The sequence below is a fragment of the Equus asinus genome, chromosome 8, assembly GCF_041296235.1.
Source record: "Equus asinus isolate D_3611 breed Donkey chromosome 8, EquAss-T2T_v2, whole genome shotgun sequence".
Lineage (NCBI taxonomy): Eukaryota > Metazoa > Chordata > Mammalia > Perissodactyla > Equidae > Equus > Equus asinus.
Window position 1 is genome coordinate 64,090,757 of NC_091797.1, and position 24,021 is coordinate 64,114,777.

At 46.9% G+C, this 24,021-nt stretch overlaps 1 long non-coding RNA gene across 2 annotated transcripts; it reads right to left on the reverse strand.

Annotated features, from left to right (window-relative positions):
* Window positions 1-612: 612 nt before the first annotated feature.
* On the reverse strand, window positions 613-16,109 carry LOC139045894 (uncharacterized). Of its 2 annotated transcripts, none has more exons than XR_011505240.1 (3): window positions 14,951-16,109; window positions 14,602-14,793; window positions 613-2,417 (listed from the first exon to the last, which is right to left on the reverse strand). It is a non-coding gene; the product is annotated as an uncharacterized lncRNA (long non-coding RNA). The 2 variants fall into 2 exon arrangements; XR_011505239.1 differs by lacking the exon at window positions 613-2,417 and adding an exon at window positions 6,774-13,915.
* Window positions 16,110-24,021: the final 7,912 nt, after the last annotated feature.

Here is a 24,021-nt window from a genome sequence, read left to right on the forward strand (position 1 = left end):
ATGTTAGTAAATAGGATCCATTTATTTACCCAGGAGTGAGATTTCTACTTAAGTATTTTATAAATGGGGAGCATTTGTTATAATTGGACTAGGATTCATTGTTAGAGATCCTTTTCAATTTCGTTGTCTAGATCCTTTTCAATGACTATGAATAAGTCAGAAAGTTTTTGGTGGCAAATAATTGGAAATCCAACATGAGTAGCTTAAATAACAAGGGATTCTAATGACTCCAACAACTGGAAGTCCAGAGACAGGCTGGTTTCCAGGCTGAATTAACCCAGTGGCTCTGGACCCATTTGCCTGGGGTCTTCTTGGCTCTGCTTTCCTCTCATGTGAGAGGATCACACTCCTCTGGATCTCACCTTAATGCCTGACATTATCCAGAAGAGAAAGAAAAGTGTCTTCCAGAATCTCTTCAGGAGGAGGAAGAAGTTTTCTAGAAGTGTCCTACAATGGTCTCCTAGTATCTTAAGAGAAACTTTTTTCACTTTTTTTCTTTTCTTTTTATTGAAACAATGTTAAATTTACAGAAAAGCTGAAAAACAGTATTAAAACTTTTTCTGTGAACTATTTGAGAGTAATTTATTAACATTGAAGTTCCATCCACCAGAATAATTTTGTGTATATTTCCTATGAACAAAGACATTCTCCTACAAAGTCTAACCCACAGATTCCATTCAAGTTTTGCTACTAGTCCCAATAATGTCCTTTAAAGATTTTATTTTTTTATTTTTCTCCTTTTTCTCCCCAAAGCCCTCCGGTACATAGTTGTATATTTCGTTGTGGGTCCTTCTAGTTGTGGCATGTGGGACGCTGCCTCAGCGTGGTCTGATGAGCAGTGCCATGTCCGCGCCCAGGATTCGAACCAACGAAACACTGGGCCGCCTGCAGCGGAGCGCGCGAACTTAACCACTCGGCCACGGGGCCAGCCCCTCCCAATAATGTCCTTTAGAATATCTGACTTTTGTGACTTTGATGTTTTAAAAGAGTGTGGCCCAGTTATTTTATAGCGTGTCCTGCAATTTGGGTTTATCTGATGTTTGCTCATGAGTGGATTCAAATCTTGAATCTTTGGCGGGAAGAGCACAGGAGTGATGCTGTGTTTGTCTCCTTGCATCTATCACCTGGCTCATGATTTCAATTTGTTTAATCATTGGAGATGTTTATTTTCATCACTATATTACAGTTGTGTCTGCCAGGCTTCTCCACTCTAGAGTTATTCCATTTTCTTTTGCAATTAATAAGTATTTTGTAGGAAAGTACTTTGAGACAATGTGAATATACACTTGCTCGTCAAAATTTCAATATATTTATTTATCTATATATTTATGTCAGTATGGACTCGTGGATTCCGATTTCATGCAATGGCCTATGATCTGTAACTATTATTATTTGTTTTGATGATCGTGTTATTCCTGATTTGGTCAGTAGGAGCCTCTTTAAGCTGGTTCATGTGTCCTTTTGAAATGTTCCCTAATTTGGGGGGCACTTCCTTACTTTCTGGTAGAACAAGACGTTCTAGGCTCATCTTGTCCTTTCCCTGCCTGAATCATCAAATGAGCCATTTCTCCAAGAAATCCTGGCTCGATTCAGTGCAGAATGATATTTAGAAGCCAAAATTTGGATACTATGTGTTCTTATTGTACTGGGTGTCATTGCTTCTGGGTTCTCTCAGCTGACAGGGCAAGGGAATGTGTCCTGGTATATATCCTTGGATTTACAGCTGTATTTACTTCTACACTGAGATAGATATCTCTCTATATAGATATGTATCTCTATCTATATATCTATCTCCATGAGTTCACCCAATTCCAAAACAACACCACAGGGTTCAAACTAGTTTCTCCCTTTCCACATTTGTAACGTCCTACTCCAACAGTAAAAAACTTGGTTCCCAGAATTCTCATTATATTTGTTTATTTGACTAATCCCCCACATGTAATCAATTCCCCATTGCTGTAGTCACCTGCTGGCCTCCAGACCGTCCCTCTGTCTGGAATGTCCCTCCTCACTCAACTCATGGTTTACCTGGTGGAAACCGGTTCTACTTTCAAGACTCAAATCAAAGATCACCACCTTTGGTGGTGGTTTTCTTGGCTGGTTTTGTTTTGTTTTGGCCCCACTCTACCCTGTACCTTTTATCATATACTTTATGCAACGTATTTGTTGACATGACTAGACTCTGAGCTCCTGGAGGGGAGGGGCTAGATCTTATTCACCTCTGAATTTTTCTATCCCTAGAGCCAAACAGTCTCTGGCATATGATGGGCTCTCAGCTTATGATCGTGAAGGGCCTCAGCTGAGCATCGATCGGCCCTATTGGAGGAAGTCCTCAGGACAGTTAGCGGAAGTGGAGGGGGCAGCAGTTGCCCGTAACATTCTTCACACAGACTTTAGTCCACCAAATCTTCACAGCCCTAAGGAAACAAAACACAAAATCAATGGATCATGAAGAAAAAGATTACTGTATTTTATAACATAGAAACAAAAAAAATATTGTCTGGAAAAATCTACCACAAAGAAAGGGGAAAAAAAGACGAAATAAGAAGAAATATTTACAATTCATTTCACAAAGAGTTAATTGTCTCAATATAGAAAGAGCTCTTACAAATCAGTAAGAAAAAGATCATCCAGTCAATGAGAAAAAGTAGACAGGGGGCATAATTCACGGAAAAAAATGAAAAAGACTTTTTACCATATGAAAAGACGTTCAACTTTATTCATAATTAAAGAAATGCAAGTCAAAAACAACAAAGTGTAGAGGCCCGCCCTGTGGCCGAGTGGTTAAGTTTGTGCACTCTGCTTCAGCAGCCCAGGGTTTCACCGGTTTGGATCCTGGGCATGGACATGGCACCGCCCATCAGGCCATGCTGAGGCGGCGTCCCACATAGCACAAGCAGAGGCACTCACAACTGGGACATACTACCATGTACTGGGGGGGATTTGGGGAGAAGAAGGGAAAAAAAAGAAGAAGATTGGCAACAGATGTTGGCCCAGGTGCCAATCTTTAAAACAACAACAACAACAACAACAAAGTGTACCAATTTTACCTAATAGATTGGCAAAATTTTAAGTCCAATAATACCCAGTTTCGGCCCAGGTGGCCCAGGTTTGGAGAAAATGCATCTATTAACACTTTGGTGGGGATGAAAATTTGCCCAACACTTTGACAGAGAAATTTGCTGACGTCTTTAATATTTAAAATTCACATACTCTTTAATTCCAATAATTATATGGGGGAAGGGAAAAGGGAGGGATACTGAGATAGGCTGGGATTTCAGAATATATTTATTTTGCCCTGATGTAAGCCCTGGCTGTACTCCAAAATCCTTGTTCACATAGTTTCCTGTTCATGGTAGCTGTTTACATTATTGGTCTTTTCTCAGTAGTCAGACAACATTGTCCCTGGGCTCCAGCACCAAGGAGCTGTGCTTCCCATCATTGGAAAGATGATGTGAGAGACCTGCCTTCAGTTTGACGTGGTTGCTGGGATGAAAGTTGCTTGTTTTTAGTAATGGGAATGTGTTTGTATTGTTCTTTACTGGGCATTGTTATTGCTAACTCGGTATCCATTTTCCCTTCTTCCTTCCTGAGAAACATGAAAAGGACCAGGACCAAGGTAGTAAGTAGCAGAGGCAATGTGAAGCAGAGGGTAGGTACTAAAGGGGACATTCGTCATGCTGGTCTTGTTGGAAGGGGCAGTTTGCGTGTGTGTCAGGGAGCAAGGAAGCTGGAGGAATGAGGAAGGGAAGTGAAGAGAGGGATCTGGGAGGACTCCAAGGTTTCCTTTGGTGAGAATGTTGATATTGATGACCAAGAAGGGAACATGGGAGGAGAGGCAGATTTGCAGGGCAGGATAATTTAGTTTTGGACTTGCTGTGTTTGAAGTGTTGGTGCGACAACCAAGTACACATAACCAATAGGCAGTTTGAAATAAACAACTGGGGTTCCAGAAAAGTCTAGACTAAAGCTACAATGGTCATCGTTGACAGTGGATGAGATGACTAGCTAAGGAAGGAAAGTCCTGTGTCTTATGTACATATTTTACTTTAACAAGGACTTATGTAGCACTAGGCATTTTGCAAATATTTACTCATTTAATGCAAATAAAACTTTGAGGAAGATACTATTATCATCCTCACTTTGCAGATGAGAGAACTGAGGCTCAGACAAGTTCCCCAACGTGCCCAAGTTTTCGTAGGTCATAGTGGCACAGACGGGGTTTGAACCCAGGCTATCTGGCCCCAAAGTCCATGCTGTCACCCACTACACTATGCTACACTGCCACTTTATGCTGGACATTGGTTGTCAATATGTTTATCAGGAAGTCAATGGGAGTGAGAATAACTAGTACTTATTCTGTCCTGGGGCCCCGGGGCTGTTTGTATAACAGGTATACTCCCTGCCCTTACAGGTAAAACCTAAGAGATCTGTGGGTTGAGGAGCATTCTCTGGATTTATGAGTGGAAGCATCACATTATCTGTGCCTCTTCTCCATGGAGCAGGACATTGAAATGACAACAGGTGACCTACAAGGGGGGCCCGCAGGGCTCACTTATACTGCTTGTCCACTCTCAGTTAACTTCTGCTCATCTTTTCTACTCCTCCCCTTAATGATTTTTGGTGTTTTGTTTTACCAAGATCCAGATGATGTTGTAAATTTACCATTCCCACAATAAATCTTCCCTAAAAACATCAAATATCAGTGATAGGTAACATACAAAAAGAAGACACTAACGGATCATAGACACATTTGAAAATAAGACAAAATTTCCATGGTCCAGAAGTATAACAGAAACACAACTTAGAGGGACGTGCTGAAGTCACGGGCCTTCTGGCCTTAGGTGTTGAAGAGGGTACAATGGATGGGAGTTTATATTCTGCAAAGTTATGGGCACTAAAACCACTTCACTTGGGGCAGGGGATCTGAGCCAGGCGCATTGATTGAAACTAGGTGCTAAGATGGGGCTCCCCCTGCAGTGATGGAAGCTAGAAGAACTTACTACTGATTGCTTATTCTGTTTGAGGGCCCCAGCTTATACAAATACCAAGCAGTAGAGGAAGCAGACCCAGTCTTGTAAGCAGGATCTGGGCCGAGCTGCGTGCTGCTTTGGTGACTGAATCTGAGACACCTCATTAACTGTAACATGTAAATTCTGAACCACCAATATAACATTTGTTTCAAGAGTGGTAGACCTGGGAGAAGGGCATGTAGAGGTGACCAGCAAACTGCTAGGCAGGGAGCAGTAAGTAGTGGAAGAGGAGAGAGAAGAGAGAATAGGAGAGAGAGAGAAGAGAAGGGAAATATGAGAGAGAGAGAGACAGAGAGATAGACATTGAGAGAGAGGCTTTCATTCAAGATGAGTCTACAAACTAAAATTCCTAAACATACTGATAATGAACACTGAGGAAGACTACCAACAAGAGAAACTACTGGAGGATTAATTCTCTGTAGACAAAATGATAATGATAGAAGACTAATTGGTCAAAATCTACTTTTTTCCCCTTACTGAGCACATAGCTATACTACATTTCTTAGCGTTCCTTGCAGTTAGGCATGACCATATGACTGAATCTTGACCAATGAAATGTAAGAAGAAACGAGATGTGCCATTTGCATACCCGGTCCATAAAAACTTCTCACATGCACTCTCTCAAACTCTCTCTCCATTTACACGCTTACTGGGATAGAGACATTCATTATGACCTTGGAAGTATATGTGGAAAAGGGCAGAGCCTCCATTAACCTGAGTCCTTTAATGACCCTTTGGAGAAGAGCTGGCTTGACAGCCTGTTCTCTCACATGGAACTGTTACATGACCAAAAATTGCTACTATCGCGTTGAGCCATTATATCTTTGGCTCCTCAAAGAGATCAAGGAAGAAAACTTATTTAAAAGATGAATAAGAAATAATGAAAAATAAGCAGAAATGAAACATCAGTAGATGAATATAGAAAAGAACCAACTAGAAATCCTAGAAATGAAAACAATAGTAAATGAAATTTAAAAGCTCAATAATGGAATAAAAGCTACACCAGACACAGTTAAAGAGAAAACTGATGAATCGGAAATATCGCCAGAATATAGTACGGAGAGAAAAAGAAACAAAGTATAAAAGAGAAGTTAAGAGTAACAGAAGGGAATTCAAGGGGCTGTAATAATCATATAATAGGAATTCCAGAAGAAGACAAGAAGTGGCTCAATGAGGAAAGCAAAACTTGAAGACATACTGTTGACAATTTTTCAGAATTGAAGAAAGTCATTTGTTCTCAGGTTAAAAGTGTATACTGAATCAATAAAAGTAAGTCCATACCTAGACGCATTGTAGCGAAACATTGAATATCAAGAATAAAGATAAAATGTTCAAGGCTCCTAGAAAAAATAAAGTTAATCTATTTAAGAAAGTAATTAGAATGACATCAGACAACTGCTTAACAGCAATAGATGTCAGGAGACTCTGGATTATATCTCCAAAGTCCTGATGGAAAGTAACTGACAGCCTAGAATTCTCTACGCAGCTAAACTATTATTTATGAAGGAGGGCAAAGTCAATTTTCAGACAAAGATTAAGTGAGCTCCCCACCTACAGCTTCTCACTGAAAGAAGTAAACAGGATGTATTTCAAACAGAGGAAAAGTGAACCAAGAGGGAAGGAGCGGGATCTAAGAAGCAACGGTGAACACGAATAATAGTAATACATATTTTACTAAAGATAACGAATGAGAAAAAAAATCTAATTTTTCTGTATGTGTTAAAAAAAGTTCAACTCAAATTCTAGACAATATTCACAAGGAGAGGGATCTTCAGGGGTAGTTGAAATATGCTGAGTTTCTTGTCTTGTTTGAAAGGAGAATAAAGACATTGAACAAATTTATCTTTCTTATTTATGGTTAATTATACTTGTTAAAAATTGAAGAGTAAAACTAAAAAAACAGAACACAATGTATTCTTCCAAAGCAGCAAAGGAAATAAGAAGGAATAAGGAAAACATCAAAATTTAAGAGAAGTTGGGAAAGGAAAAGAGAAGAAACAAAGGAAAAACCACGGTAAGCCAAAACCACAAGAATAAGATGGTAGAACTGTGTCTAAACAGATCAGTAACCACAAAAGATGTAAGTAGTTGAAGGCCTTTTAAAAGACATACACCTTCAGATTTGATTTTTAAAAATTAAATTCACCTTTGTGCTATTTACAAGAGATATACTTAAGAAATGACACAAAATAGTCAAGAATTAAGCTGGAAAATTTAATTGGAAAAATTAAATTGGCAGACAAATTTTAGGACAAATATTCGATAATAGGGATAAAAAAGAACATTTATAACAAGAAAAGAAAAATCCTGCAAAAAGTAACAATCATAAATTTGTATGTTAACAATGTAGCCTCAAAATATAAAGCAGAAACTAATAAAATTACAAGGAAAATTTATAAGGAAATTGAAAGATTAAGCTGATAAAAATAAAGATATAACGGATTTCAACAGCACAACTAAAAATTGGTTTAATTAGATAAATAGATAGCTCTGCACCTAACAGAGGGGTCATATATTATTTTCAAACATACTTTGAACATTTATGAAAATTGACTCTATTAATAATACGGTCATATTCTCTGACTATAATGCAATTAAATTAGAAATCCACAATAAAAAAAGAGTATATGACAAGAGATAAACTCATGTATTTGTATTTGTGAGCTATAAAACCAACTCCTACAATAGCTTTTAGGTTAAAGAGGAAATCACAATGGAACCCACCCAGCGAACACTGGGCTTCCCACCTGCTCTGGTTAGCTTGTCGTCTCACTAAAGGAGCAGCTTGTTTGCTTACCTTGATTTATGCTTAAATAGCTCCTCTTGTATTTTCCCTTTTCTCCTTCTACCATCTCTCTAATTTTCAAGTCTTTTGCTTTTATTTTGCTCTGAAAACATTCTCCAGAAATCTTCTTTACTTTTATAGCTTTTGTATTTTTATTCTTACTCTTTATCTTCAACAGTGTCTGCTTTTACCTTATTGTAAACTTCTTGTCTCAGTGATTTTCAGCTTTCAGGGCTTACTTTGGTGTTTTGAACATTTAAATCTTATTCATTTCTAATCTTGCCTCTTAAATATCTGTTTTACCTTGTTATTCCGAACTCTATCTTTTAAAATAATTTCATTGAAAAATTGTAGACCTTTCAAAAGTTTTTTTTCTCTAACCTTTAAAAAATTCTCTCTAAACTTCCTACCTTGTCTTTATATTTTACCTAAGTATTTTTCTTCTGTCAGTCCTTCCTGTTCTTGAGTTCTAGAAGAAGAGCCAGCCTTGGAAGCTGGGCCTCAAAGTGGAGGCGCGGAGGAGGCTCATACTTACAGGGAGGGGTCATGTCTGCTGCACCTCCCCTCCCCCAACAACCAGGCCGCCCTCTGGCACCTGCCAAAGGATCTCAGAGCCTCGTAAGGCTGGGTTTCCACGCTGGGGGGCTCTGGAAACTCCTGGGTAAACTGCTCTCAGGGCCATGGTTTTCTCTGTGCAGATGAAGCACGACTTGCTGGAACCATTTTCTTCCTTAGTACAAGGCCTCCGGTGTATAACTGCCTATACCAATAGGTACATAACTGCATATACCTCCGGTATATACGGCCTCTACCAACAGCATGCCCTGAGCCTGCAGGGAACGGAAGGAAGCAGGAGGTCCCGGCTGGAGACCCTGTAGGAGGGGAGGCGCCCTTGTCATTCCTCGAGAGTCACGGGACTCTTTCTCGGGGTAGGTTTCTGCATCACTCGCTCTTACACTTTATTTCCAAACTGATCTGCCTCCCTTTTTGGTGAGAACGTAGAAAATTTTTTCTTGATATATGGTTCTCCTTAGCTTCCTCTCCTATTATGGAGAAAGTTCGAGAAGAACTTGGCTAGGGCAAAGATTTTTCTGGATTAGGGTTTACTCATCAGCATTGCTGCAATCCTGCTGAGTAGAACAGCTTTCTCTCTGCGGCCAGGCCGAGCGGGGCAGCCCACACCCTCCTGGACATTAGACCCTGCAGGGCCAGGAGGCCAGATCCGCCCTCCACTGGGGATCCTCGGAGAATTCTCAAAGCACAGGAATGTTTCCTTGCTTCTTGTCTATCCTCCTAAAAGGGAAGAGGACACCCTCCGAAGAGGTTAGAGTCCCTGAAAGAAAACGTGGCCACCTTGTGGAGGCCTGTCCACGATGACAACACACTCTTCACTCTGCCTTCTCCCACTCTCACTTCCCTGTGGTTCCCGACAGCCTCCCACTCGGTGATTAAATAGTTCTTTCCTGGATGTTTGAGGTTCTGAGAGTAAAGGCTCTGAGTTTAGGTTTTTATGAAAGATTTTAATACTATGTCATGTGGGAGGCCTTAATTTAAAACTTACATCTTCCCATCCTCAAGGAGGTTTTGATCTCTTTTCCTTCTTGTTATCAAGTAAATATGATTGGAAACAGAATAAATCCACTACTTCTGTCACCTTTAAGCGATCTAGCTGCGCTGACAGAAACCCCTTCTTTCTGGCTTTGATTGGGTTGCCTGACAAGCTTTCTGTTTTTCTTAACACATACGTTCTCTCAGTCAATGTGCATGCTCTCAGCTCACACACACAGTCTCTCTTTGGCTATCTTTTAAGTGTTTATCTGTTTCACATACCTTAAGGCAGAATTAATCATCTCTGGTTATCTGAGAGTCAAGATTGGCTCATTTATTCATTTAACAAGTGGGTATGATATTTCCACTGTGAGCCGGATCTGAACACCATTAGAAAATGGGTGAATTACTTCCCTATGAACCATTCTTTTAGAGGTGAATGTACTAGCCTATTGGAAAATCTCTCTCCACACTTACTTAAAGGACAGCAAATATATTCTGTCCCTTTGCCAGTGCCCAGAGTTGCATTGTCTTCTATGCATCTGGACCTAGCCAGTTCAATCTCTTCATGGGGTAACTCTCATCATCCTTCACAGAATATGACAGTTAGCTAAAGGCCTTACAGTGGGCATTGAATATGTATTTGTCAAATAAATGTGTATTCCTCACTAAAAAGGCTTTAAAGGACTTTTCTTTCTTTCTAAAAATTGCAGTCAGCACTGTCCACAGCTCTCATCTTGCATGATAGGTCAGCAACGTTTCAAAATGAGATGCCAAGTTGGAGACTCTACTTCCGTAGGCCCACTGGTGGCGTGTGGAGGCACCTGTGCGATGACTCTTGAAATTTTGGGGGATTGGACAAGGGGAAAGGAGATGGTGTGTTCACCTTGCTAGCAGGATGGGGAGGCCAGATAGTAACTCGTCTAGACAGCAGAAAGGGTGTTTAGCGTGGTGGTGGCTGGGTCGCATGCTGCAAAGGAAATCATCCCACAGACTAGCTCTGAGGCGCGTGCTGAATCTTCAATGCCCTGAATCAGACAGACAGTCTCGCCCAGCTGCACTCATGATGCCAGGAACCCAAAGAGACTTCTTCCACGTGATGGGGAATGCCAGGTTTGGGGTTTCCAGGTGTTGCTGCTGCCAGGTCAACTCCATCCCCCATAGGAACAGGGCATCCAAATGTCCCCCTCGGAATTTCTGCTCCTGGAATAATTCGTCTGCGACTTTATTCCTCTCCTCTAATGTCCGCTCTCTGCATGATGTGCCATAGGGCAAAGTGGGTCTCGATGAATAGTCTAGTCCTATTCTTATCCAGAAGTGGTACGCTGGTAAATGTTTGACAACCAGCTCTCCAGGAAAAAAAAAGCCCAGATTTGAAGTATTTGTCGATTTCCATGATGTAACTGCTCCCCCATGGCCAATTTCCAGCTACTAAGCTCCATTACTGACCACAGAGCAGGGAAGAGATGCTCACTCTGGCCAGCCGATGTGAGCGGGCTGAAGCCGCCTCTGTCTAAGGTGTCTCCTTTGAGGCCCAGGGGAAGCAGCCTGCACGCTGGAGCCTGTGGGTCATAACGGAGCCTTTCAGAGGTGCAGAGTGGGGGCTCTGGAAGCAGGCTCAATGATGGAGTTTGGGGAGGAAGGAGCATTGGGCAGAGGCCAAACTGTGACACAGGTCCCCCAAAGCCTCAGAGTTGTCCCGTGGGGCTGAGACAGCTGGGTCTTTATACCCCTGCCCAGTTCAGCCCCGGGATAGACCCTGAAGGAGCAGACAAGCGGGGGCTCCCTGCTGATACCTCCCTGCAGCTGGGCAGCAAGTCCTTCTTCAGAGGGAGACCTGGGCAGTGCACTTGGTGACAGCCACGCCCAGATCCACCGAGGGGAGAGTCTGGAGCCCTGCCACAAGGGTGGAGTTGGGTTTTCAGCAGGAGCTCCTGACAGCCTGTTCCTGTCCTCAGGGAGTCACCTGGTCTGTGCCTGGTCCTTCAGCCCCTCACCTGGTCCCTGCCTGTCCTGGAGCCCAGCTTTGCTGGTGGGCTCCATCCTTGGGCTCATCCTGCTTACAGTGGAAGGCCCCCATGGGCTCCTTCCTGAATCCTGTGCGAGTCTGACTCTGCTTGGCCTTCACGGCCCAGGCCTGGACATTTCTGTTGCACTCTCTCTGGTGTCTGACCTCAGCTGCCTCGGGTTTCTGGTCTCGCTCCTCCGTGCTGGCAGCTTGTGGGGAAACTGCCCTGCTGGGCAGACAGGACAGACCCTGGGCTCCGGGCTCTTCACTGGACTCTGGCCCAAGGGCAGGAAGCAGGGCCTCCTTTGTGCACGGGTGGGGCAGGCAAGACGCAATCCCACCTACCCAAACCAATTTGAGGAAAACGAGCCGATCTGGCCCAGTAGCATAGGAGCTGGAAGCGAGCATGGAGCCCCAATGGGTTATTCTCCCCATTTACTTGCGAGGACCTGGGACTCACAGTAAATAACCGACTAGCCCAGAGTCCCGAGGCTGGTTTGGGACGGAGCCAGGACTAGAACCCTGCCCCTGCTGTTTTTATGTATCCTTCTTCCTCAAGTCTGATTTGTTCACCAAATTACAGTTCTTTTTTCCCCTCTCCAAGACAGTCTATGAGTTCAGAAATGGCCTCATTAGCAGATTTGAAATTCCCCTTGGTTAGCTGCCCTGAAGGCTCGGTGCTCCTGGCAGGTGGCCTGTCTGTTTGAGGAGACATTATCCCGCCTGCCAACTGGGTGTTGGATTTACACGCTAGCTGGGCCGCAGGGAAATCATCTGGAACAGCTACGGGGCTCGGCAGACCTGTTGGCCTACAGGGCAGTGCCCTGCCAGTGAGTACTTTCTGTCCCATGGCGCGTGTCCCCGGGCAGCCCCTCAGGCTGGCCCCGCCCCATGGCTCCCACGGCTCCCTCCAGTATTTGTCACGTTATCCTCTTTCAGCAAATGTTGTATCTAAAAGAATTAAATAATCCTGTTTCCCCCTTTTAAGACAATCTTGTAGCATATAATATTTAGTTATTTACTTTTAAAACTTTCTAGCTTTTGTCTGTAATTGTTTATTGCATCCTGCTTATTATCTCATGGTATATTTATTCTCTTTCTAGTGTATCCTTTTTGCTAATTTTCTTCTTTTTATTTAACTGATGTTCCCTCTGAATGATGAACAGGAGGTCCAGGCTGTGGGGGGTGGGGGTGCAGATGCCCTAAGCAGGGAGGAGTGGGGCTCTGAGCGTCACAGCTATGCCATGCCCGACTGGGCCTCTCTTACGAATCTTCCTTCTCTCCTTAGGCAAATACTTTGATTCAAAAACAATTAGCAAAGAAGAGTTGGCAAAACTCCTGCAGCCTACACATAGTGGGTATAAAATAATTAAATAACAAAGTTGGGGAATGAATGGGAGGTGGAGTGTGATATTGTCAAATAAGAAGCATTATTGAGTCAAAGTAGCATGAGGGCACTGGCCTCGTGGCTGAGTGGTTAAATTCCCACACTCCACCTCAGTGCACAGGGGTTCACGGGTTCGGATCCTGGGCACAGACCTACACCTCTCGTCAGGCAATGCTGTGGTGGTGTCCCACATAGAAGAATTAGAATGACTTACAATTAGGATATACAACTATGTATCGGGGCTTTGGGGAGAAAAAAAATAGAAGATTGGCAACAGATGTTAGCTCAGGGACAATAAAAAAAAAAAGAAAAGGGAGCCCGAAGAACAATAGGAAGATGTTTTGTTAGCAACAGAATCCAAATGGGAAGTGTTTTTCTTTCCACCAAAACCTGGGGTGTATAGCAATACCCCGCCCCCCAAATCACAGGCCAAATTGAAGAGAATGAATAGAGAGAGAAGCCATCTCCCAGCTAACAGGCAGCTGTTGCTGGAACACCGAGGAGCGAGTGCCTCGAGGGAAGGGAAGCATTGGGCATTTCGGCGTTGCGCAGGTCCTGCTTTCACCAGCATCTAGAAACGTAGCTGATGGAAACCCACACTTAAACACGGAGCTTGAAGAATGCCGGGTGATGAGATGAAAGGCTCTCTGCGACCGGTAAGGAAAATCTGGAATCAAAGAAGGACCAGACAGAAGGAGAGGATCGATGCATCTGAGCCGAACTAAGACACAGGCGTTTGCCCCAGCCAGCTCCAATTCCTGGCGAGGAGAGTTAAATGCTAGTTACAGAACTCCACCGTGCGCGAATGGCAGCTTGATGTGTGAGAAATTACACTTGTTAACTCTTTAGTCAACCGCACGTTTTTCTCTTTCTTTCCTGTATAGGCTGGATCGTTCTTAGTGGTTGCTTTTGTGAAAGAACATACATTTAGTCTGCTAGGGCTGCTGTAACAGATACCACAGACCGTGCAGCTTACACAATGTCTATTTCTCACAGTTCCGGAGGCTGGAAGTCTCAGATCGAGGTGTCAGCAGGGCTGGTTTCTCCTGAGGCCTCTTTCCTGGGCTCGTAGATGGCCATCTTCTCCCTGTGTCCTCACGTGGTTGTCCCTCCGTGTGTGTCTGTGTCCTCATTTCCTCCTCTTATAAGGACACCTGTCATATTGGAAGCTACCCTCATGACCTCATTTTAGTTTAATTACCTGTTTAAAGAACTTGTCTCTAAATACAGTCTCACTCTAAGCTACGGGGGTTAGGACTCAAACACATGAATTTTGGGGGACATAATTCAACCCATAATGGGACATTTCTGGATATTGTTAAGAATGGATGTCTGGTCAGGCTCTGCACAATCTTTGCCGGGATTCTGGAGTCCAAGATAAGCAATGCCCCTTGAAGAATATTCCTTTCAGACCTAAATCCATTAAGCTGGCTACACCAGTGGACACAAAGGCCCAAACTCCTCAAAGCTGAGTAATGGTCTTAGAGTACAGCACGACTGTGGGTCTTAAACCTCCTGCTAGCCAGTCCCTCAGACGCATGGTCTAAAGTCCATTGTCTCCGCTCTCTGGCCTCAAGTCTATACTCTATGTGAATATTTGCTGGATTTAACTACGTCATTCTCTGGTCAGAGGCTGAGTCTTCCATGCCTGGGGCTGACCCTGTGAATGAGCTGGCCCTTGGCGGTGGAGCACCCAGCTGGAGATGGGTCACAGACGTGAGGTCACATGTCTTGCTAGACTGATCCCCAACATCCATTCTCTCCTTCTCACAACCAACAGAATCCCAATTTCATTATCTATGCCCAGTTAAAAAAGCTACACCTCAGGTGTAGGAGCTACCTCAGGCAGTCTGTTCCTTTTGCTGTTTGTGCTTCCTCCTTCTTGTCTAGAACATGGGTGTGATGTTTGGCACTGCAGCAGCCAGTGTAAGCAGGAGCATGAAGACGGTACAGCGGAAGTCTAGGCATAACCTGGGTTCCTCATGATTTGGAGGACTGCCACACGGAGCTCCAGCTTGCCCTCCTCTGATTTCTCCTCATAAGAGAGAAAAGCAAGCCCCCAGGGCTACTGGCACTCACAATGGCTCCTCTTGGAGCACAGTGCGAACCATCCTCCCTGACAGGCCACCCAACGGTCCAGTAAGCCCCTATCTTGTTCAAGCCACCATTTGGGGATTTCCAGTACTTACCACCAAACGTCATTGCTAACTGGTGCAGGTGGGTTGTTATCATTAGAATCATTAGGATCACATGTGTACAGCATCTTCTGAAAACCTCTGTGAAAGCCTTGTTTAGATATGAGGCCCCTGGAAAAAAGCTTAGGGAACACATGTAGACTTGGACTGACATATGCCTCCAGCATTTATTAGCTGTGTGACCTTGGTCAAACTACTTCACCTCTCTGAGCCTCACTTTCTTGAGTGCTATCATACAGGGTCACTGAGAAGACTAGTGCATGTAAAGCACCTGGCTCTGTCCTTGCACACAGGTGCTCAGCAGATGGCCCTCCTGGGACCATGACATCACTTGTCCCCTCTAGAGGAAGACCCACATCCACGTGTCCAGGTCTCGCTCTTCCCTCGTGTGCCCTTCCTGAGTCTGTCTCTAGCTGCCTGCAGGGCATTTCCAGTTAGCTCTCCTGTCTGTCCCTTCCATCCAGTCCCCATCCAGCCTCTCTCTGATGACATCCATCCGATATCTGGTCCTCCTGCCTATTTGCTCAATTCACTGCACCAGGCCACAGTGCCGTGCCACGCCATGCCACACCATGCCACGCCTCATCACAGCACCCCTTTTTCCAGCTGTTCCCAAAGCTCTGTGGAATGGGATCCTCCAAGGGAGGGAGTTTCATAGAGAGGGGTTGAAGCATGCGCCCTGGGGGCTGACAGAATGCCATAGCCCAAGCACTGAGAGCTGCCTTTCTGCTTTCACTGCTGCCTCCCTCCATCGCACCTCGGGAGAGCGCTCTGATTTGGGGTTTTGCCCAAGGCCAGCAGGGAGGAGGCAGGAAGGCTCTCTCGATGCTATGGGTACTGGGCTTTGGGCCAGGTGAGGAGAACTTAGGTTGAATTTAGAAACCAACTGCCAGGTCCCCACCAAACAAAGTGGGAAAGGATTTTTCCGCACTTGGGGCTGACAGTGCAGTCCTGGGTTGCCCTGAACGGAGCACCTAGGCAGCAGCACCGGGCAGTTGAAGAGAGAGAGGCGGGGCTGCAGGCAGCTCTGGATCCTGGCCTCTCCCCTCGGGCACCTTTCATACCTTTCATGGCTGAGCTGTGAAGTCCTCTAAGGCCGAGAACCGCAGCTCACCCGGAAAACAGGAGTGTTCTCAGAAAACAGGAACCTGCTCTTCAGAACTTCCTGAGACACGACAGAGCGGGGAGGAAGGGCGTCTGGGGACCTTCCCAGCAGGCTGCCGCCCAGCCGCGTGACCTGGTCCCCGCTGTCACGGCAAGCAGCCTTCAGGACGGCCAGGGAAGGTCACCAACCTTCCTTTCTGGGGCAGCACTGCTGGCTCCCTGGGCCGCTCATAACGCCACCCCTTTCTCCTTGAGACTTAACTGGAGCTTCTCTCTCTCTGTGCAGGATCCCATTCTAGATCTGCAGCGATGTGCTCCATTAACTACACTCCCAAAACTCTGTGTGTGTGTGCATATGAGTGTCAGTGTGTGTACGCTCTCCTCTGCTGTGAGATCCACTCCGTTTTACGAATCTCTGCTGTCTCTCTTGGCCTCTTCCTTCCTTCTGCTGGGGCCATTGTCTGTGGGTTTCCTTTTACCTCTGGTGACAGAGTCCCTTTGTCTTCACCTCCAGGTAAGTCTGGGGTTGGAGTCCTTTTGCCAATCCCAGGATTACTAACAGATGCACAGGAAATTCTCAGCAGGAGTAATAGTCAGGCTTCAGGCCGAGCTGCAGCAGACACCCTCTGGAGTCTGGCGCCTGCCCCCGGTGTCCTCCGGAGTCTATCTTGTGAAGGGTCACCATGATCCCTTGTTTCCCAAGGCCAGTGAACCTGGTTGTTGCTCATGCCCACCTCTGCTGCATCCACCCTTTATTTTCAGTCTTCTCCCCATCTTATCCCCTGGAATGAACACGTTTCCAAAGGAGTTGCCTCTGCTCCTCTGTTCTCTCCTCCCTACACTAGTGCGTCTCGAGCTTGTCAAACCTGTGCTGCTCATAGACATAAAATAAGGTAAACATTGGTTCACAACAAATCAGAACAATGGCTTTGGTACGAACTATATACATCACCCCACTCCCCACCTTCACCTCAAAAAATGTTCTAAGGAGTCCTCTTTCATGCCCTACCACGCCCATAATCACTGCTCGGAACTCCAACAGGGAAGTCTTACTTGGTAGTAATGGCTGGAGTGAGCCTAAGTTTGGAATGAAGTAAACTTGGACTGACATATGCCTCCAGCATTTATTAGCTGTGTGACCTTGGTCAAACTACTTCACCTCTCTGAGCCTCACTTTCTTGAGTGCTATCATACAGGGTCACTGAGAGGACTAGTGCATGTAAAGCACCTGGCTCTGTCCTTGCACACAGGTGCTCAGCAGATGGCCCTCCTGGGACCATGACATCACTTGTCCCCTCTAGAGGAAGACCCACATCCATGTGTCCAGGTCTCGCTCTTCCCTCGGGTGCCCTTCCTGTGTCTGTCTCTAGCTGCCTGCAGGGCATTTCCAGTTAGCTCTCCTGTCTGTCCCTTCCGTCCAGTCCCCACCCAACCTCTCTCTGATGACATCACTGTCCATCTGATATCTGGTCCTCCTGCCTATTGGTTCAGCTTGCTGCTTCCATGCCATGCCATGAACCCTACCACAGCACGTCAGACCATGCCATGCCATGCCATTGCACGCCACACTATGCCATGCCATCCCAGGCTGCGTGGACCACACTGCCCCATGACACGCCAGATTGTGCCACACCAGGCCACGCCATGTGCTCATTAACAAGCTCCAGAGGTGGCCCCAAACCTATTCCCGCTCACTTTGGTGTCCTGTCTGTGTTCGCCGGCATCCATCCTGGCTTCCTGTCCCCTTTCGCTGGGGTAATCTATGTGAACTCCAGTCTTGATTTTGGAAGTTGGCTCCCAGCTCTGCTCCCTGCATGGATTTTGGAATCCTCTCTAGCCTCAGGGACACGCCCCCTCCTCTACCCCGGCTCACAGTCCACCTCTCCCCCACCCCCACCAGGGCTGGGAGAGCCCGTGCTTGCAGGAAGCAAAGATTTCCCTTTATGTGAATATAAAGAAATATGTTAACATAAAACTTTAATATCTAAATGTAATTTGTTATAGTTCAATGTTTAGTTTTTAAAAATCTGATGAGTTATCTTAAGATATATTAATAAGAGTTTATCTTCATCTATATCTATACACCTATATGTGTATATAGCTCTGCATAAACATATAGAGATTTTTACGAATTTGGGTTATTATATATATATTCATGTATGTAAAACAATCTCTTTTGTAGCTCACGCTTATTTCCTTTACATATTTATTTTCTCAAAAAATAAATAGAAAGGTATAATCTATGAAAATCCACCCCACTGGCTATGGTTTTTTATGATTTGTGCTTCTGGTTCTCCTCTTACTCTTAGCACCTACAGCGTCCTGCCCCTGACAGCGTCCACCAGTGAACACACTTCCTGAGAGAGACATACATTGATGGTGCCCGCATTCCTTCCTGACTGCTTCAGACCAAGGATGAGTTAGGGGCTCACCACAATAGAGAAACCATTTAGCTACTGAACCTGCCACGCCTTTCCTAGTATTTCTCCACGGATGAAATGGGCTAAGGTCACATTAGATGAAGGACATTACAACTATTTTTATATAGCCAGAGGTTAAGTGTGCATATAAGTGTATATTTTTATTATCTGATTTGAACCTAACGCTTAGTGTGTGCTTTATTATTCTGGCAACTAGCATCACTAAGCACATGGGTCCAGGCTGCTGCTCTCTTGGCCTGATTCCGAAGGAGAGGTTCTGATAGGAACCTTGCCCAGAAATGGCCCTGCGTGTTACCGCTTGCCAAGTTCCCTTTCCCTGAAACCTTCAGAGCCACTTGTGGCTCCTCTCTCTGCTTGTCATTCGTTCATTTGGTTAGTGAGAAGTTCAAAGTTGGTCAGTGAGAGGTGTGTGTGGGCACAGAGGAGAAAGTAAATAATCTCTCTTGGGGAAGAGATGGCAGAGGGGGTGACATTTGAGCTGAGTCTTGAAGGATGATGGAGAGTTTGGCAAACTGTGTGTGGGGGCATTGAAGAAGCTATTTCTCATTTGCAATTGCAAATTGTACCTAAGGATACCCCCCCTCTTTTTTTCTTAGAATCACATCTGGGATTATCCTATTTCTTCCTTATTCATGACTGCCCTAATCCAGGCTCGAGAGTCATACCTTCAGCTTGGGCTACAGCCTCCGAACTCATCTCCCACCCCCAGTGCATCCTGCCTATCACTCAGCATCTAGCACAGTCCTCGTACCTGCAGTGTTTATTGAATAATTTGTGGACTAAATAAGTCATCTTGAAATGCTGCCCCTATTTCTTTCTGGTTCTCTGTTGTCCATAAACGTACAGGATGAAGCCTAAACTCTGCATTTCTGGCATCCGGTGTCTTCCACATTCTGGCCCTAACCTGCTTTCTGCTTGATTTCCCATTACATTTCTGCACCAACTCTCCTTTCTTGCCCAGCACATCTACTTACTGTTCCTAAAACTCACACAGAAAATTTGGATCTTTATGCATTTGTTCAAATGCTTCCCAATTTCTCTACAACTATCCTGACCTTAAACAGCCCTCAAGACCCAGTTCAAGGTCGTTCCCCTTCATAAAACAATCTCCTACTCTATCCCGACAGCCTAGTTTTCTTTCTTTCTTTCCTAATCTTTTCATTTCCCCAAATTGTTTCTTTTTAAAAATTCACCATTTGTATTATTTATTAATCCATTTTGGAATTAATCATCTCTGTTTTGTAAGTAAATTTCTTGATTGCCTTGTCTTCCCATGACCACGTTTCTATGTGCATTAGTCTAACGGAAAGTTCGCAAGCTCCCCAGAAGCAGGAATTTTGGATGCACGTGTGCGTCTTAGAGCAGCGCTAGTCCAGCTGTGGAGGCAGCCCAGTGCCCAGCAGCAGGCGCTGACTGATCTGGGTGAGCTCAGTACAGCGACAGAGAGGAGGAGTTAGAAGCTCTCGTGCAGGGTGCCGTGCCACGACAGCCACATCCAAGTACGTGTCACGGGCTCTTCTTATTACACAGGGAAGAGACCATGCTGAGTGTTGTTGAATTCTTGTGTTGAGTCCAATGTTGTGCAAAGTGCACACAAGCCACACGCAGTAAGGCTATGAGCCAGTCTGCACAGATTGGGACTGACAGGGGCTGGACCTTCCCCATGGATGGTTTGTGAAGCACCACCCAGGGCCTCTGGGATGGAACCTTGAACACTGCAAGTGCTTATGCGGTGCTAGTAGATTGATAAACACCACATGTTAGACACTTTAACGGCCATGCTTTCTTTGCTATCCCCGTGCAAAAATCAGGAGCATCAACATAAATGCATGCAAATTTGATTCACGTTACACATGTAACCCAGACGTTACCTGCGTCGCCCTCACCCTTCAGAACTAAACAAGATTGCTTTTTATTCTAAAAATTATGGGAAGTGTAATGCTTTCCTCAAGATTCATGCAAGTTTTTGGAGACTTACCTGCCCGCAGTCACCTCTAACTCTTAGGACCTACTGCCACGTCTCACTCTCTACACTCATAGCCTTGATGCAGATGGGGAATTCAGGCTTTTTATTAATTTTAACAACTCCTTCTGCTCTCATGTAGGGAAAAACTCACCAAGGACTTTGCATGTGTAGCAGACTTTAGCGAAGATTAGGGAGACAGAACCTTTTTTTTTTTTTTCTGCTGAGGAAGATTTGCCCTGAGCTCACACCCATGCCGTTCTTCCCCTGTTTTTTAGTATTCGGCCTCGGGCACAGCATGGCTGCTAACAGAGGCATGAAGGTGCCCAGGAACTGAACCTGGGCCGCCAAGTGCAGCACACTGAACTTAACCACTAGGCCACCAGAGCTGGCCCAGAGACACAACAATTTTTGTTCCATGGAGTTTTCGTATTAAAAAACTAATTGCTCGAGGGTTTCACTACTTGTAATGCTTCTGGAAGCTTCTGGAAGCTTCGCAAGAACCTGACTTTCCGGCCCTTCCCTTCCACCCTCACCTCACTCTTCTGTGGATGATAGAATCAGTTCCTGTAACCTCCCCTGAGTCAGTGTTTTCCGGGGCCCCGGTGAACTCTTTAATCTCCTCCTAGGGGTGCGGGTGTAGCCGGCACCACATACGGCCAAGACGTGGAATTCCCGGCTTCAGCTGCCAGCCCCAAACTCTCGGGATACTTCACACATGATTTCCACAGTTTCGCCCACGTGCGTCGACGGCTCGTGGGAACTGAGGGCCACTAAGGGAGAGGCCACGCCACCCCACCCCACGCCCCTCCCGTCGCCCGGCGGGCGGCTGACGCTCCTGCACAGGCTCCTGGACGGGAAGCGCGGCCTGGTCGGCTCCCTTCTCCGCCCCAGGGCTCCGTCTCCACTTTGGTGGATTCTCAGGGAAGGGGAGGTGGAGTGATTTCCCCCATTATACGCAGGAAAATCACTTGTCCTAGTGACTAGCAGGCTCAGCTGCGACTTCCTGAGATGGGAAACTGTCTTCGTAGGGACACCCCCGCGGCTCGCGGTGGAGGAGAGGAGGCGTCTGCGGGACAGCGGGAAGCTCTTGGCACGTGTGAGGTCGCCCCTTTGCTCTAGGCCCTGTTCTTGGAGCGATGAGACTGGATCCAGGATGATTAGACTAACCAGGGTCTTCCCTGACTCTGGGGCTGCTCTTCCTGCCTGTTTTCCGTTATATTGATTTCCTGCTACAAGACGCCTCCCTGGTACATTTTCCAGAGCCCGGGATGCCGCCCGTCGCGGCTTGTGAGCCGGGAGGGAGCTCAGACGTGGTCCAGCCATAGGAGGAGCCCTCACGACGCGCGCATCAAGGGGACGCCTGTGTCTGCGCCGGCCCAGAAGTGAAGGGAAAGAAACTCAGGGCTCCCGGCGTCTGGAGATGGGCCACCATCCGCTTAGAGCCAGAAGCCCCCAAAACCCAGGGCGTGCCAGCCTAGTGTCCCTGCAGACGGCCGGAGGGACCGCTCCTGCCCACCCCGGGAGAGGGGCGCCTGAGGGGACGGGGGAAGGGTGGCGCTGTGGCGGCAGCTGGCTCCCGGGGGTGGGAGGCAGAGGGCTGGGGGCCGCAGCGCTCAGTCGGGCGACTGGGGAGGCTGAGCCGGGAAGGAGGCAGGAGGGAGGAGGCAGAGACGCGGCTTCGCGTGGCCAGCGCTGCCAATCACCAGGCGCTGAGCGATGGCGGCGCCTCTGCCTTGTCCCCAGAGTGTCCCCTCAACCCTGCCTCCTTACCATTTTTAAAGAATCCTTAGCCTTTTCTGCGGAGTAGGTGGCTGGCACTTTGTCCCCAGAGTCTGACAAAAGAGGAGTGTGTGCGCCGGTCTCTGTGGTTTCCCCCCGGGTGTGGCCCAGCGAGTTAAGGACTCCCCTCTCCCCGCATCCCAAGAGCAAGTGAGTGAAACAGTCCTCCCCGGGTTTCCGCAGGAGGCGGGATGCGGTGGCCGGGGTACACTGAGGCAGGCTGAGCCTCCAGGTGGCGGTTTCCCAGCCTTGGCTGCTGCCTTCGGGCGTGGGAGGGCCCCGCTGCTGGCAGGGCCGGGCTGACCCGCCCGTTTGCACACGTGACTGTCGGGAGGGCATTGCCTGGAAAGCGCCCCGGCCGCGCTGTTTCGTCAGTTGATTTCGCAGGAATACGCTCACACAGTTGCCAAAATCCACAACTGGCCGTACACGGGATCCTTTGGTCCCTGGAACTGGGGCGGGTCACGTGTCACCCCAGCCACTGCGTTTCCTGTCAAGAGCGCGTTCATCCCCCTCCCACTTCCCGTTGACTCCCGCGTCCCTGGGAGGGTGGTGTCCGTGTCAGCCGGGGAGGAAGGAGGGGAAGGGGAGACAAGGAGGAGAGGAGTCGGGGGAGAGGCAGTGTCTCTGAAGCAGCCCTGCTGCCCGTCGCAACACCCTGGGGCTATCAACAAAGTCTCCCACCCCACCCAGTGCTTCTCCAGGAGCACGGGCTCCGTCAGGGGAGACCCAGCGTTTTTTAAAACCTCCCCAAGTCATCATCATGTGGATCAGAGGGGAGAACCACCGCTCTAAACCCACCGGGCAGCTGAGCCAGACTCCTGCCTGCAAAGGAAAGTTCTGTCAGCCGGCTTTCATTCACTCACAAGACAGTTCAGGGCCCCTCCAGTGGTAAAGGCCTGTAAACTCCTGGAAATTAACACAAAGAAGATGCCTCTAGGGTCTCACAGTTGGGAGAGGGGTGAAGGCAGCATCCTCAATTCCCAAAGGAGCTCTGTGCAGTAGGTTTCTACTACCCACATTTGATACTGGAGAAACATGAAGCTTAATGCACCCAAGACGGCATAGCTGGTGGGTAATAAAGCCAGAACACCACCTCAGATCTTTGTGATTTATAGGTCCATACTCTGTCTACCTCTGTCTCCCAGGATAAAGCAGTAGGCCCAGGAGTCTGGGGAAGGTGCTTTTGGAGCTGGTCTTCAAGCTGACACAGGAGTTCCTCAGCCAGACACAGGAGGAAGTGCATCCCAGACAGTGGGAACAGCAGCAACAGAGGCAGGGAGGCTGGCCCTGGGTGACCAGAGGTCCTGCCCTGCCTGGAGCATCTGGGTGGACTGGGAGGGAGCCCAGCACGCATTCTAAGGAGAATAGCTGTTATCCTCAAGGTGATGGGGAGTCATAGAAGAGTTTAATGCAGGGATAGCTAGAACTGTGTCTTAGAAAGGTCCCCTACAGATAGGACCTTGGCCAGGACCCATGGGAGACCCTGCAGATACTCGAAAAGAGGGGCTGCCCCGCCAGGTGGAGCCCCAGCCAGGCAGAGCCCCAGGGTGGAACCAGCCCGAACCCACCACGGCTCCCCCTGCACTTTATGAGCAGGCGAGAACAGAGCTGACTGTCCTTTGAGAAAGGCCACAGTCAGACTGCCTGGCTTAGTCAATGGGCCTTTTCTCCCTGAAGAGCCGTTCTTCTTCTTTTCCCCTCAGTGAATGTTTTATACATTTCTAGCCTCGTATACGGGTCACATGGGGTTCATTTTTGAAGCGAATGTGACT